Source organism: Bos grunniens, chromosome 10, assembly GCF_055505025.1.
Source record: "Bos grunniens cultivar Pamir isolate PY7600 chromosome 10, Bosgru_T2T1.0, whole genome shotgun sequence".
In the NCBI taxonomy this organism is placed as follows: domain Eukaryota; kingdom Metazoa; phylum Chordata; class Mammalia; order Artiodactyla; family Bovidae; genus Bos; species Bos grunniens.
In genome coordinates this window covers 89429069-89444989 of record NC_141174.1, presented here as the reverse complement: position 1 = coordinate 89444989, position 15921 = coordinate 89429069, and the positions used below count along the sequence as shown (strand labels likewise).

The 15921-nt window shown below is 49.0% G+C and overlaps 1 protein-coding gene and 1 non-coding gene across 13 annotated transcripts in view; one reads left to right on the top strand and one right to left on the bottom strand.

Annotated features, from left to right (window-relative positions):
• The window catches only part of MEGF11 (multiple EGF like domains 11), a 400952-nt gene that overhangs the window by 51819 nt on the left and 333212 nt on the right, over positions 1-15921 (bottom strand). The window lies entirely within an intron of this gene.
• Positions 6570-6676, top strand: LOC147365324 (U6 spliceosomal RNA). The gene has a single exon (XR_015135671.1). It is a non-coding gene; the product is annotated as a U6 spliceosomal RNA (small nuclear RNA).

Genomic DNA, 15921 nt, shown 5'->3' with positions numbered 1-15921 from the left:
CACCTGCCAAGCTGAGACACTTGCTCTTTCTCAACACCTGGAAGTTGATATTGTTACCTATCCCCATTACACTTGCAGAGCCGACTCCCAACACCCCTTCTCCCCGTCCAGGAAAGGGCAGCCCTCCACCTCCCAGAGGCAGGCTCCCAGGGTTCCAGCTCCTGTAGGGGGAAGCCTGCCTGTCCTGCTCAGTGTCTTCACTCCGCAAATGGAGGATGGATGAGAATTCTTCCTCCAATCCAAAGGCCTGTTCATTATAGATGCACCCTAGGCTATTAACACCTTGAACTTGATTTGAAAGAGTGGCTGGCTGAACGGAAGCTCTGGAGCTGGTCCCACTGCAGAGTTGCAGATCTCCTCCCTGCCTTCTACCTGCTTCCTTGTGCAATGTGGCAGCAGGGGTCTGGACCCCAGTGGGTAATAAGTTATATGTTCTATTACATTTGTTTCAAATACTGTTTACTGAATTTTCTCCCCTGCAGTATGCTGCTTTGTAGTTCCGCCCTATTTGGGAAAATTCGTCAACAGCTGGGCGCCTTGTGTTGATCATCCATTCTCCTTGCAATGGGCAGGAGGTTAATGAATACTTCTTAGAATGAAAGGAGGAGAAGGATGGAAAGTGGTTGACCCTCCCTCACACAAAAGGGGTAGGCAGTTGTGCAAGTTCACCTCAGGGTCCCTTCAACATGTTCTGTTGGTAGGAGGCAGTGCAAATGGAGTGAACTGGGTTCCCTAGGTCCAGGCCGAGGGGGTGGGCATGCTCTACAGGTCCATGGAGCTCAGCAGAGAGGACTCTGGGACAGGAAGGCAGGGAAGTCAGCTTGGCCCCCAGGTCTTCTTGCTAGAGGAGTAGGGATGGTTTAGGCAAGAAAGGGCCCTGGACCTGGCATCAGAGTATGTTGGTTTCCATGAGGCAAAGACACTGGCTCACGGTGACCCAGCCTCATTTATTTACCCATTCAGTACTCAACCACCTTTGTGGCCATGCCATGTGGCATGCTGGATCTAGTTCCCTGACCAGGGATTGAACCCATGTGCCCTGCAGTGGAAGCCTAGAGTCCTAACCACTGGACTTGCAGGTAAGTCCTCTTAAACACTTGTTGAGCATCTACCATAGATCTGGTGTGGTGACAGGCCATGAACTCTCTAACCATCACACTAAATTAGATTCGACCTAAGGGGGGCCCTTCCTGGAGGAGGGTATGGCTACCAACTCCAGGATTCTTACCTGGAGAATCCCATGGCCAGAGAAACCATGGCTACAGTCCATGAGGAGATGGACACGACTGGGTGACTAAGCACGCAGCGCAAGGGGGCCTTCACCTCCCATGTTCTTTACCTTCCCGTCTTCCCACTTCAAGAGTAGGCTTCTGTTACCGGCTCCTTGGTGGCACTTATCACAATTGTGATGAATTAAAATCAGCTCTCATTCTCCTAGAATTCTCATCCTCACATAAGTCCCATGAGTGTAAAGACTTGGTCTGTTTCTCAGCCCCGTGGCCCCAGTCCTGGCTTGGAACCTTGACCACAGCCAGCGCTCATTGCATAGGGATCAAATTCATTCACTCATTCAGGAAATGTTTTGGAAGCACTAGAACATGCCTGACACTGTGCTAGGCCAGAGGACACTGGGTGAGCAGAGCAGAGCATGTCCCTACTCTCATGGGGCTTCCCGGGTGGCGCTAGTGGTAAAGAACCCACCTGCCAATGCAGGAGATATAAGAGATGTGGGTTCGATCCCTGGGTCAGGAAGATACCCTGAAGGAGGGCATGGCAACCCCCTCCAGTATTCTTGCCTGGAGAATCCCTTGGACAGAGGAGCCTGGTGGGCTATGGTCCATAGTGTCGCAAAGAGTCGGACACGACTGAAGTGACTTGGCATGCATGCATACACTACTCTCATGGAGTTTATCCTTTAGTGGGGGAGCAGGGTGAAGCAGATGATGAGGCTGTGGCAGGAGAAGTTGCAGGCTAGGTCCCTCCCTACTTCCAGAAGTTCTGCAGTGGCCTCCCCAATCCTCTGGTTTCTCCTGTTTCCCTGTCTCCCATGCTCTTTCTAGAGCTTCAGGGTCACCCACCAGGCTGATTTGGTGCCCAATGTCACACCAATACCAGAAGCACTTCACTGTTTACAGTATTGGCCCCAAAGTTTGGCACCAGAGACCCGTTTAGTGGAAGACAATTTTTCCATGGATAGCAGGATGGGGTAGGGGGATGGTTCAGGCAGTAATGTAAGCAATGGGGAGCAGCCGCTAAAGCTTTACTCGATCAGCTCGAAGGCTCAGGTGGTGGGACTCCCAGGTGCGGAGACTCATGCGTGATTTTCCAGGGAGAAAGAGTGACATGAGGTCCAAAGGCAGAGAGAACAGCTTGGACTGAACACCAGCCACAGAGGCCCCTCCAGTGCAGAGCAAACCTCACTGGACCTAATTAGTGTGTAACTGATAAAGCAGCACTGACAGCCAGTGCACGCTGGGGAAGAGAAGCTCTGCATAAGGCATGAGGAGCGGAGAGCCAGAGAAATGAGAGGGGGAGGGGGATGGAGGTCTCTTGTCACACCCATTCCTGTTTCCCTGTGCCAAGCGGATGATGCAGAGGGCCTGTATGGCTGAGTTATTCTATCTGGCCCCCCAGGGGATAGTTGGAGAGAGGCTGAAGGTTAGGCCTGGAAACCCTGCATCTGTCCAACATGAGTAGGCTACCAGTGATCGGAGGCTGCTCTGTACAGTTGTTCAGGCTGTGCACTGCACAACCCTCAGGAGCCACTCAAATGGCAGTCACTACAGCTTGTGTATTTATTACATCAGTTTTTTGGCAGATGCCAATAGACTGTCTTGATAAAGGGGTGTTTCATTTTCTAATTTGCATAAATATGCTACATAACTGACCCCTCAGGTCTCCCTAGAGGAGCACAGACACCTCCTAACAGTTACCAAACAGATACCAAGACACTTCAGGAAGACTTGAGACACAGTGAGTGTGGCCAAAAGAGGATATTTAGAGTCAAGTTCAGGCTATGTTCACTTGCTGGCTGCAGAATCTGGGGTCCTCCTGGAGACTCAACTGGCAAAACCAAGTTTCTCTTCTCTCTGTTGATGCCTTTGTCCTATCTACAGCCCCTTCCTCTTCTCCAACTGTTCCCTCTCGTGAGCTCCAAGAAGGCATCACAGACTGATAAGAGCTTACTGAACACTCTTCAGAGGTATTTGTATCTTATCACGGGGCTCTCAAATCTAAAATTCCTGGGAAAGCTCTTGCACAAAGGTATATGCAAAGTGGGAAGACCTGAAGAAGGGGGAGCAGGGCCTCTGGTCCTTACCCCTGTCCACGCCCCTTCACATCTACAGACAGGACTGAGCCACCGGCTTAGGACAGACTGACTGATCCCCAGTGCCGGAGACAGGAGGAGGGAGACTCAGATTTTTAACCAACCCCTTGGTGCCAGCCTGTGCCAGGCACTAACAGGCTCATAGGGAAGGAATGACCTTCCTAGAGAGAGAACCATCCTAGAGAAAGGGAAAATTGGGCTAGAGAGGTCACTTGCTCTTAGTCATGCTGTGGGAAAGGAGCCAACTGACTCCACAGCCCAGTCTCTTTCCTCTAGACCTGGCCACCTTGCCTGCAAACAGGGCAGCAGTGTGACAGGGACTCCAGTGTCCTGAGGGCCTACCATATGCCAGGCCCTGTCCTGGGTGCTTCTCTACAGATTTGTTGTTAAATGTATGCTGACGGCAGAGGCAAGAATGGCTACTAGGGGCTTACGGTGGGAACTCTAAGGGGGCATTTGTATCTTATGTTAGGAGGCTCCTGAAGTCCAAAAGCTTTCAACGCTTGGAACTGCCTGGTGGTCCACGATCCCAAAGCAGGGGCTCTGGGGATCAATCCCTGTTCAGGGAACTAGATCCCACACTCTGCAACTAATTGTTCACATGTCACAACTAAGACCAGTGCGGCCTAATAAATAAATATTAAAAAAATAAATCAGAAGCCTTCAAGGCTTGATGGAACCAAGCTAAGGTGGAATAACAGGTAGTGGGAGTGAGAGTCAGACTGGGGACTGTGCCAAGACCCATCATAGTATACACTGTTTGAAAGAGAGAAAGCTGGTTACAGGGATGCTGCTGCTGCTGATGCCTGGGGATGCTCACAACATCACACACAGGCCTCAGCTCTTAGTTAAGAGAAAGGCGCTTCCTACGACAGCCTCCCTTTCCTGTTCCTGCTCTCCGAGGACTGAGCCTTGTCAAGCACTCTGGCACTTCCTAAGGGCCTGGGGGTGGGGGTGATTCTGGCCACAGAGGATCAGGTCATCTCTTACTGGCCTTCTGGGCCTGACTTCCTCCGTGGACGGAGCCAGGCAAAGTCCCCGCAAAGTCGGCCAGAATCTTCGGGACCTCCTGGACAAACACTGACAGCATATGGCCCCAGTTGCTCTGCATTAGGTTTCATGATTTCCTTAGTGGTTTTAAAAAAGTGCCAAAAACCATTGCCTCTAAACTGCTGGGAAATCCCATGCTGGTGGGGAGAGGGGTCTTCATGAGCATGTAGAGTGTGTGAGCACAACGTGGAGGGGGCAGAGACACAGGATGCGACTGTGGCAGGGGAGGGGTGTGGCAGGCTGCCTCCCTGTAACACTCAGGTGTTCTGTAGGCTGTTCTCGGTAAGCCTGCGTGTACGTGTGCCCTGTTGTTGTTCAGCTGCTCAGTCGTGTCCGACTCATTGTGACCCCATGGACTGCAGCACGCCAGGCTTCCCTGTTCTTCACCACCTCCTAGAGTTTGCTCAGACTCATGTCCATTGAGTCAGTGATGCCAACCAGCCATCTCATCCTCTGTCATCCCCTTCTCCTCCTGCCTTCAATCTTTTCCAGCATCAGGATCTTTCCAATGAGTCAGCTCTTTGCATCAGGTGGCCAAAGTGCTGGAGCTTCAGCTTCATCAATCCTTCCAATGAATATTCAGGGTTGATTTCCTTTAGGAATGACTGGTTTGATCTCCTTTCTATCCAAGGGACTCTTAGGAGTCTTTCCAACACCACAGTTCAAAGGCATCAGTTCTTCAGTGCTCCACCTTTTTTACTGTCCAGCTCTCACATCCATACATGACCACTGGAAAAACCATAGCCTTGACTAGATGGACCTTTGTAGGCAAAGTGATGTCTCTGCTTTTTAATATGCTACCTAGGTTTGCCATTCCTTTTCTTCCAAGGAGCAGGTGTCTTTTAATTTCAAGGCTGCGGTCACCATCCACAGTGATTTTGTTGCCCAAGAAAATAAAGTCTCTCACTGTTTCCATTGTTTCCCCATCTATTTGCCATGAAGTAATGGGACCGGATGCCATGATCTTCATTTCTTGAATTTTGAGTTTTAAGCCTGCTTTTTCACTCTCTTCTTTCACCTTCATCAAAAGGCTCTTTAATTCCTCTTCACTTTCTGCCATAAGAGTGGTGCATATGTGTGTGCAAACAGTGAGTTTATGCAAACACATAAACTCCTGATATATGTGGTGTAAATAATACTCGTGGGCCCTATGCATGTCAATTGTACAGATGTTTTGCCTGTGTGGAAGAGCAGGTTACGGATGGGATATTTGGCTTATTGTACCAGCGTCTTGGTTTGAATGGCAGCTTATAGGCTCCCCGCTCCACAATTGCATGGTCTATGCAGTGTGTGACTCCGGTGGAGTGTGTCCTGTGTCAGCGGCATGACAGCTGTGAGGTAAGCTTAGCACCTGATGCAGGACATTTGGGCTGATCCTGGTCGTAAAGCCTCAAGGGGGATTTGATCACAGTGGCCTGGAGAATGGTGTGCACAGCATGGACACGCTGGGTTCACACTGTAGGCTTGAGTATATGGGGTGTGTGTGCATGTGTATTGCAGAACCCAGCTCCTCTGAGGTAGTGGCTGGGAGGTGTGGGCCCGGGGCAGTGGCCTACAGAGCCACAGGCTGACTATATTGACAGTGATAATGTCCCAAGTGGGAACCAGATTATGGGGACAGAGGGTCCTACAGGGACTGATGGAGGTGTTTACTAGGGTCCAAGCAGAATGTGGCACATTCATGACTCATGGGGTGCTTCTAAAGGACCTGGGATATCATTCAAAGAGATTTACTGACCATTCTCTGTGCAGGCCTGGGAGTGAATCTGGGTTAGGAGGCTGGCAGGATGGGGAAAGGAAGGAATCAGCAGACCTGCCCCAGCAGCTGTCTAGTAGAGAGGACAGACTCATCCACAGTATGCCCCGAGAGTGGGTGTGCCAGTGTCCTGTGGGAAGGTAGTGTCCCACAGGAAGAAAGCAAGCAGGCTTTATGAGGGGATGGCAACTGAGCTGGACACAGGCAGAATTCAGCCAGAAGGATAGAGAGCAAGGGCGTTCCAGGGAAAGGCCAGGCTGAAAAGAGGCATAGAGGAGACACGGTACGTGGGAGGGTGGGCGGGGCTCTAGGGTAAGGCAATCCATTTGGATTTCCCGGAGCTCCAAGCCTGAAGGGTAGCAGCGGCACAGGAGCCTGAAGGTTAGACTGTCCCAGCTAGGAAGGCTTCAAACTTTACCCTCAAGACAAAGGCAGGAGCTAGCTTCAGCAGCGCATGTGTTGGAATTGGAATGATACACAGAGGATTAGCATGGCCCCCACACAAAGATGACACACAGATCTGGGAACTGGTCGTATTTTTCTATACATAGAAAACCCAAAGACAACACACAAAAACTACCTGGGACCAATAAATGAACACAGCAAGGTAGCAGGATACAAGATTAACATGTAGAAATCAATTGCATTTCTTCACACTCACAATAAAGTATCGGAAAGGAAATGTAAACAATCCCTCTTAAAACTGCATCAAAAATACTTAGAAATAAACCTGCAAACAGAGTCATCAGTACCATCTTTCTAGATTCCGCATGCATGCGTTAATTGCTGGGCAGCAATGGAGATGCTGATATTGACAACAGACTTGTGGTCACGGTGGGGGAAGGACAGAGTGCGGCAACTTGAGCGAATGGCATGGAGACATATGCGTTACCATATATAAAACAGACAGCATGGGAGAATTTTCTGTATAAAACAGGGGAGCTTGACCCAGTGTTCTGTGACAACCTAGAGGGGTGGGACAGACAGGGAGATGGGACGGGGATTCAGGAGGGAGGGGACACATGTACATCTGTGCTTGATTCGTGTTGATGGGTGCCAGAGGCCAACACAATACTGTGGAGCAACTGCCCTCTAATAACTGTATTTTGTTCTATACTTCTCCATATTATACACTTATAATCTTTGATAACTAAGACAAGAAATAAACCTCACCAAGGTGAAAGACTTGTATGCTGAGAACTACAAAACATTAATAAAAGAAACTGAAGATGATTCAAAGAAATGGAAAGATAGCCCACACTCTTGGACTGGAAGAATTAATATTGTTTAAATGGCCACACTACCCAAGGCAATCTGCAGATTTGATGCGATCCCCATCAAATTTCTGTGACTTTTTTTTTAAAAACAGAACTAGAACAAATAGTCCTAAAATTTATATGGAACCATAAAAGATGCAGAATTGCAAAGCAATCCTGAGGAAAAAGAACAAAGCAAGAAGCATAACTCTCCCAGACTTCAGACAATACTACAAAGCTACAATAATCAAAACAGTGTGGTCTTGGCACAAAAACAGACATATAGAACAATGGAACAGAATAGAGAGCACAGAAATAAAACCACGCACCTATGGACAATTAATTTTTGACAAAGGAGGCAAGAATACACAATAAGGGAGAGATAGTCTCTTCAAGTGCAGTTGGAAAAGTTGAACCACCACATGTAAATCAATGAAGTTAGAACACACCTTTACACCATACACAAAAGTAAACTCTAAAAGGCTTAAAGACTTGAATAAGAAAAAGCACCATAAAGCTCCTAAAAACACAGGCAAAACATTCTCTGACATAAGTCATACCAGTGTTTTCTTAGATCAGTTTCTCAAGGTAATAGAAATAAAAGCAAAAACAAACAAATGGGACCTAAGCAAATTTATAAGCTTTTGCACAGCAATGGAAACCATAAACAAAATGAAAAGACAAGTCATGAACTGGGGTAAAATATTTGCAATGATATGACCAATAAGGGTTTAATTTCCAAAATATACAAACAACTCATATAATTTGATAACAATAACAACAAAATCCAACTCAATAGAAAAATGGGCAGAAGAGCTAATAGACATTTTTCCAAAGAAGACATACAAATGGCCAATGGGCACACGAAAAGATGTTCATCGTTGCTAATTATTACAGACATGCGAATCAAAAGTATAATGAGGTACTGCTTCACACTTGTCAGAATCAGATCAGATCAGTCGCTCAGTTGTGTCCAATTCTTTGCAACCCCATGAATTGCAGCATAGCCATCATTAAAAAGTCTACAAATAATAAATACTGGAGAGAGTATGGAGAAAGGGAACCACTTTATACTGTTGGTGGGAATGTAAGTTGGTGCAGTTGCCATGGAAAATAGCATGGAGGTTTCACAGAAAACTAAAAATAGAGTTGCCATATGAGCCAACATTTCTACTCCTGGGCATACACCCAGACAAAACTACAGTTCAAAAGTTACATGCACCCCTATGTTCATAGCAGCACTATTTACAATAGCCACGACATGGAAATAACATAAATGTCCATCTACAGATGAATGGATAAGATGTGATTGTGTATACATATAATGGAACCCAGCTATTAAAAAGAATGAAATAATGCCATTTGCAGCAACATGGATGGGCCTAGACATCATCATACTAAGTGAAGCAAGTCAGAAAGAGAAAGACAAATACCATATAATATCATTTATATTTGGAATCTAAATATGACACAAATGAACATTTCTATGAAGCAGAAACAGACTCACTGGCAGAGAGAGACAACAGAGAGAACCTCTTGGTGCTTGCCAAGGGGGAGGGGTAAGGGAAGGAAGGACTGGGAGTTTGGGAACAGCAAACTATTATATGTAGGATGGATAAACAGCAAGGTCCTACTCTCTAGCACAGGAACCTACATTCAATATCCTGTATAAACCATAATGGAAAATAATATGAAAAAAAATACACCTATATATGTATACAACTGAGTCACTTTGCTATACAGCAGAAATTAACACAACATTATAACTCAACTATACTTCAATAAAGGCTTTTTAAAAATTTAAAAAATAGACAAAGGCAGGTCCCCAAGAGCAGGCAAGTGCCTGAGTGTCCCAACCTATTTTTGGAATACCCCTCCCCTGAAGGCAGGAGTCTGGTCTACTCCCTTCTGTTTAAGAGAGGTTGAGAGTCCAGACTCAGGCAAATCCCATGGCTTATTGATTGTGGAAGCATTTTTTTTTAAGTTACAGAATGAATGCAGAGAAAGTAAAGCTGAAGCCTGAGAGGCTTCTGGTGAACAAAAAGAAATGGAGGTGGGAAAGGGTGCCTGTACTGCTCATTCGCTGGGTTGGGAAGATCCCCTGGAGGAGGGCACGGCAACCCCACTGCAGTATTCTTGCCTGGAGAATCCCATGGCGAGAGGAGCCTGGCGGGCTATGGTCCACAGTGTCGCAAAGAGTTGGACAGGACTGAAGCGACTTAGCACACACGCACGCACTGTCGAAGCTGTCTGTCCTTTCCATCCCCAACTCTATAAATTATTCAAGTCTTTATAACGCTGCTTTCCTCCAGATTTTTCTGGGCCCCAGAGGTGTCTCAGACAAGTTCTCATAGAATTCATCATCACTACACATAATATGGGCCTGGGATGTTCTCCTCCTGTAAGAACTTGAGGCTGCAGGGAGGCAGGTTTGACGGGAGCTCAGTTTAGACCTCTTTGCAGGCAGGGATAAGGTGGCTTCCAGCTTTGGGCAGAGGCTGTCTGGGGTTAAAGGAAAAGAGGGCAGTGAGGCCTCAGAGGGAGACAGGCCAGGAGAGGTTCATCCTGGCAGCATCTGTCTGGGGAGTGGCTGGGTCTTGGGTTTGAGAGCTGAGATGCTCAGAGTTATGTAACCTTGCCATGACTGTGTCCTTGTGTGTAAAACGGCAACAGTAGCATTTAATCTCAGAGGGCTGTGGGAACACCTGTGGTGATGGATGTGGGAGCGTGTTGTAGTGGAAGCACTGAAACAGATGAGTGTCATGGTGATGACTGGGTGCTCCATCCATACCACTGCCTGGGAAATTAACACTTCCCCTCAGCTCACTGTCAGGTGCCCGGTTGCCTTATAGAGGTTTTTTCAAAATAGGTTTATCGATTTGCTTATTTTTGGCTATGCTGGGTCTTTGTTGCTGCACACATGTTTTCTCTAGCTGCAGTGAGCAGGCGCTACTTTCTAGCCGCGGGCACGGGCTCCTCATTGTGACTTTTCTTGTTGCCGAGCACAGGCGGTAGGGCACCTGGGCTTCAGTAGTTGTGCATGGGCTCCAGAGCACAGGCTCAATAGTCATGGCTCGTGGGTTTAGTTGCCTTGAGGCATGTGGGGTCTTCAGGATCAAATCCATGTCTTCTGGACTGGCAGGAGGATTCTTTACCATGGAGCCACCAGGGAAGCCCTGCCCTAGAGTGCGACACCACTTCCTAACTCGGCTCGCGTGGCTGAAGCACCCTGAGGCCGCGGTTCAGGTCTCCTCCCAGTGAGGGGCAGCAAAGGTGACTCTGGGTTTGCCCACAGGAGATGCAGGTCAGCGGCAGAAGGCTGATCAAGCCAGTGGGCTCTGGAACTTGACTACTAAATTCAGGTCCTGGCTCTGACACTTACAGGACCTTGGGCAACTTCTTCTTTTCAGCATTACTGGGGGCAAAATGAACAAACTTTTTGCAAGTCATTCACCAGCCTGCGTCTCAGTTTCCCTATCTGCAAAAATGGGATTATAATAGTACTTTCTTCTGAGGGTAGGGGTGATGATTAAGTAAATTAACACATATAGTGTTCTTAGGATAGTGCCTGACCCAGAGGAACTGCTATAAAAGCTTGAGGCATTTTGACTGTTACTTGCAGCTGAATATGAACCTAAGCCCGCTGCAGATGGGAGGAAAGAAACTTAAGACTGGGCTTCCCTGGTGGTCCAGTGGTTGAGACTCTGCCTGCCAGTGCAGGGGACACGGGTTCAATCCCTGGTCCAGGAAGATCCCACATGCCGAGGAGCCACTAAGCTCAAGTACCACAACTACTGAGCCTGCATGCCTAGAGACTGCTCCACAACAAGAGAAGCCGCTACAATGAGAAGCCCTCACCACAAGTAGAGGAAATCTGCGTGTAGCAGCCAAGACCCAGCACAGCTAAAAATAAGTTAATTAAAAAAAAGAAATTTAAGATTTACCTGCTCTGTGCCACTTTGGTATTGACTGCCCTGTTTCATCCTCATACCAGCCTAGAAGGTACTCCATGCATGAGGTGAGCAGAGGGAGGCTCAAGAGGTGATCCTGCTGGCGAGCTGGTGACCCAGTTGGCGAGCATCAAGGCTGAGATTCAGACTCAGGTTCCCTGACTCACAGCCCATGCTCTCCCTACTCAGCCGGCAGCCTCCACTGAAGGACCATGGGGAGTGATGGGAACCAGCATCTACCGGACACCTACTGCGTGCTGGGTTCCTAGACTGTGATGTTGCCATCTCCCCACACAGGGGGTGAAGCTCAGGTGCTGTGCCTTGCTGTCACAGCCCTGCTCAGGACTGCTGCGACTCCCTCTTGCCTGCCAGTGCTCACCTGGCAGGGCCCAGCCTTCTCAGCTCCCACTCTTTCCTTTGCACTCCCTAACCCCTGCTCCCCTGGCCATCTTTGTCAAAGGCAGAGCCACTTGGGCCTCACTCCATGGGCTTGTCTCAGGGAAATCACACTCAGAACTTTTAGGAGAGGGGAGAACAATTATTTAGTAGTGTTTTTGGAGAGAACTTTTGAGTTTTGTTTTGTTTTCATTTACTCCCAATGTTAGTCTTCCTGTTAGCCCCACCTTAAAGTAATTTATTCAAGACCTTTTTCAGCAACATCTTTCATTTTCCAGACATAATCACATCTCTGGCAGGAATCCCTTCCCCTCCTGGGGTCCGTAATTACTCCTGCAGATGGATTATTGGTGCTAATGACTTAGCGAGGAGATGGCTGGGGAGCGGCCAGGCTGGGTGGGGCTTTGGAGCGTCAGAGCCGCGTAGCAGGAGGGGAGTGGCTCCTCCTTTGTTCCAGACCCGAAGCCTTGGTGAGGGTGTCGGTGTGGGCCCCGGGCCCACTGCTCTCCCTCATGCCTCTGGGTGACACCCCTGGCGTTGCTTCCAGCCTTCTCGACGATGTGTCTCATCTCAACTTCACCCCAGACCAAGGATACTAGGAGCAGAGTTTGTGCCCCAATTTGCGGAAGACGAAGTTAAGACACAGAGAGGTTAAGGGACTTGGGAAGAGTCAAACAGCAGGGAGGTGGAGCCAGGGGGACCAGGTCTCAGTCCCAGCCGGTCTCCGCTCAGCACCGACTTCCCGCTTCCCGCACGGCTGTCCTGAGGCGAGCTTGGCCTCAGAGCCCTAAGCCTGGGTTCTAGGCCCAGCTTGAGGTTCTCATAGGTCAGGTCTCATAACTGCTCTGAACTTGGGTTTCCTCATCCGTGAGACACAGCCCCCCATACTGGCCTGGCTTTCCTCACGGGAGAGCCGTGAGGATTAACAAGCTTAGGGCGTACAGCTAGCTGGGTAAAGTACCGCCCCACAGGAAGGGAGGGGTATGAACGTGTCAGCGATTTGCCCTTGACGACAACGGGCAGGAAGTCACTAGGCTCCAACTGTGAAACAAAGCGGCTGGGGTTGTCCTGCATCCTGGGAAAGGCCTGAGGGAGCATCAGAGCTAACTCTTTACCACAGATCCATAGCCCTCTCCTCTCCAGATAACTTTCGGTTGCGGTTCAAAATGCAGGTTCTGAGTTCAAACAGCTAAAGACTCAACTCCTGGAGGCCACTGACCAACTAGAAAAGTTGCTTCAGCTCTCTGAGCCTCAGTTTTTCCATCTGCAAAATGGGGATCCTAACATCCCCTACCTTTAGGGTTGCTGTAAATATTAAATAAAATGATGTATGAGAAAACAAGAGAGCCTGGCCTAGGGCCTGCCACACTGCCTCAGTGCTCCAAATGTGGGCCACTACCACCCCACCCCACCATCCACTTCCTCCACACCTTTCGGGGAAGCTCCTCTGACTCATGGCCCAGCCACACCCACCCTCCGGAGTCTGCGGGTGGCCAGGAGTGGGAGCTGGCAGGGGAAGAAACCCCATCACTTCAGAAGTGAAAGTGTTATTTGCTTAGTCATGTCTGACTCTTTGCAATCCTATGGACTGTAGCCTGCCGGGGTCCTCTGTCCATGAAATTCTCCAGGCAAGAAGTGGGTAGCCATTCCCTTCTCCAGAGACTTGGACAAAAGGAAAACTGGGAGTGTTTAAGGCCTGTTTAGGGATACCGGCACCCCACTCTGGTACTCTTGCCTGGAAAATCCCATGGACGGAGGAGCCTGGAAGGCTGCAGTCCATGGGGTCGCTGAGGGTTTGACACGACTGAGCGACTTCACTTTCACTTTCATGCATTGGAGAAGGAAATGGCAACCCACTCCAGTGTTCTTGCCTGGAGAGTCCCAGGGACAGGGGAGCCTGGTGGGCTGCCGTCTCTGGGGTCGCACAGAGTTGGACACGACTGAAGCGACTTAGCAGCAGCAGCAGCAGACCTGCCCCAATAGCTTCTGCTGCACTGAGAGAGTTGCAGACACTAGGCCTGAGACCCAAGTCTCAGGTCCAGACCCTGGTCCTGAGGGCAGTGATGGAGACATGAGGAGCACGGCAGGGAGAAGGTAGTATGACATGGGGATTGTTTATTTTTTTTAGAACAGAAGAGTCAGCAGCTTTCCCTAATAAGGCCACAAACCATAGAGTCCCAGAGGGGGAAGGTTGGACTCAGCCTTTGTGACATAAAACCAGTTTTCTCTATTTTGCTCTGTGGATTAATTGCCAACATGATTTAACATGCTGGAGATTCCCCCATCCCTCCCTGCCCTGGGAAACATCAGTAGGTGTCTGCTGTGGGGACAGCAAACTCATGAGACAGAGGCGAAGGTGGAAAAAGCATCAGATTGGGAGATATGTCACTTGCGTCACATCCCAGGTCCGCCAGTGATTTGCTGTGTGACCTAAGATAAGTCACTTGCCCTGTCTGGACCTCGGTTTATAAAATAAGAGGGTGCGCTAGGGAAGCACTGATCATTCTTTCAACTCTGCCACTGTGAAGGCTAATTCCTGTTTTGTGCTCACACGGACAGGAAGGGCAGGTGTGTTTAACCCATTTAAGAGACGGGAAGCTGGGGCTCAGAGAGGCTGAATACGTTGCCTAAGGTCACACAGCTACTGAGCAGCAGACTTAAGATTCCAATCCAGACCTGTCTGACCCCATAGTCCATGCCCTTTGCCTCCAGTAAACAGAAGGAACCTCAGCAACTACTTGTTGAACATTCAGTACCCGCCAGGCTTTTTCCTAAGCATCATGCCCATTTTATCTAATCCAATCCTAAAAACAATTCTAGAACATAATACCATTATTTCCCTTGCTTTATAGATGAAAAAACTAAGGCTTGAGAAGCATAAATAACAGGGCCAAGGCCACTCAGCAGATGACTACAGAGCTAGGGTTTGAGTACTGGACAATGTGTGTGTGTGTGTATATTTATATTTTTGGATCATTCTGCTATTTCCCTGTGCTCCTCTGCTCACAGACACATGGCAGCTAGAGGGTAAATTCTTCATCCCCAGCCCAGCATCCAGGAAAACCTTTTAGTGTAATAATTAGGAAGCTAGTCAACGGTGGGGGGCAGGGGATGAGAAGCTAGTTTCCTAGGCATAGGGCTAATCGTCTGCAGACCTCCGTTTGATGAAGAACAAAACAATTACAACAGGAAATGCACATACATTATACACGTCACCTGGCTCTAATTTTCAGTCAACCTTCTTTTCTGGCTCTGTAGCTGCCTTTGCTTCCTAGTTTCAGCTCAGGAGCCATACAAGAGGCAGACACGCACTTTACCCAGCTGGTGGGGGCTGTGTGTGCACGGGGCGATGGTGACGTCTTTAAAGGACATAGGAAACCTCAGAGGAAAATTCAATCACTGCTCCACTGATCTGGATTTCCGTAATTCTCATCCCCCTCCTGCCTTCACCGGCCTGAGCGGCTGAGGTTTGCATATGACCTACTGACAGCACAGAGAAAGGGGAGAAAAATGGGGAAACGAGTTTGTTCATTTGGGTGATGGAGTACCCGTTCCCCTTGCCAGCATGCAAGGTTCAATAACAGCAGACAGGGCTTCAAAAAATTGCAGCATAAATAGATGAGCCCTTTAAGGTAATAGAAATTCTGTCATCCAGGGGAGAAATATAGGCCTTGAGTCCCGGGGGGGGGACACCAGGCCCCCCTCCCCTACCTCCCACACTCCCCATCCCCATTATAGCCTGAGCTGAAATGGAGCATCCGTGTGAGGAATGACCAGAAGGTCCCTTATCTCCCAGCCACACGGGTTCGATGGGGGGGAGAAGGTCTGGGAAATCAAGTCTTTGTAGCTCTGTCAGTGACCTCACAGGCTGTTCACTCCAGGCACCAACATGGCAGCAATTAGTTTTAGAGCAGCAGAGAAGGCTTCATCAGGCTGGCCACCTAGGTGAGGCCTTAATTAAGGAAAGCTGGTCAACGGAGGAGCATGGAGGGGCTGAGGAGCTGGTCTTCTCCCCGCTGTGATGAGAAAGTCTATTCTTGGTTCTGCGGTTGTCCCTGGGAACCCTGGAGCCCTTGGGAACCCTGCCGCTCCCAGCCAGGAGGAAGTTTCAGCTCTGCTCTTCCTCTCACTTCCATTTCCACCTGTACCCCCAACAGGGGACTCTGGCCAGGACCAGTCAACCTC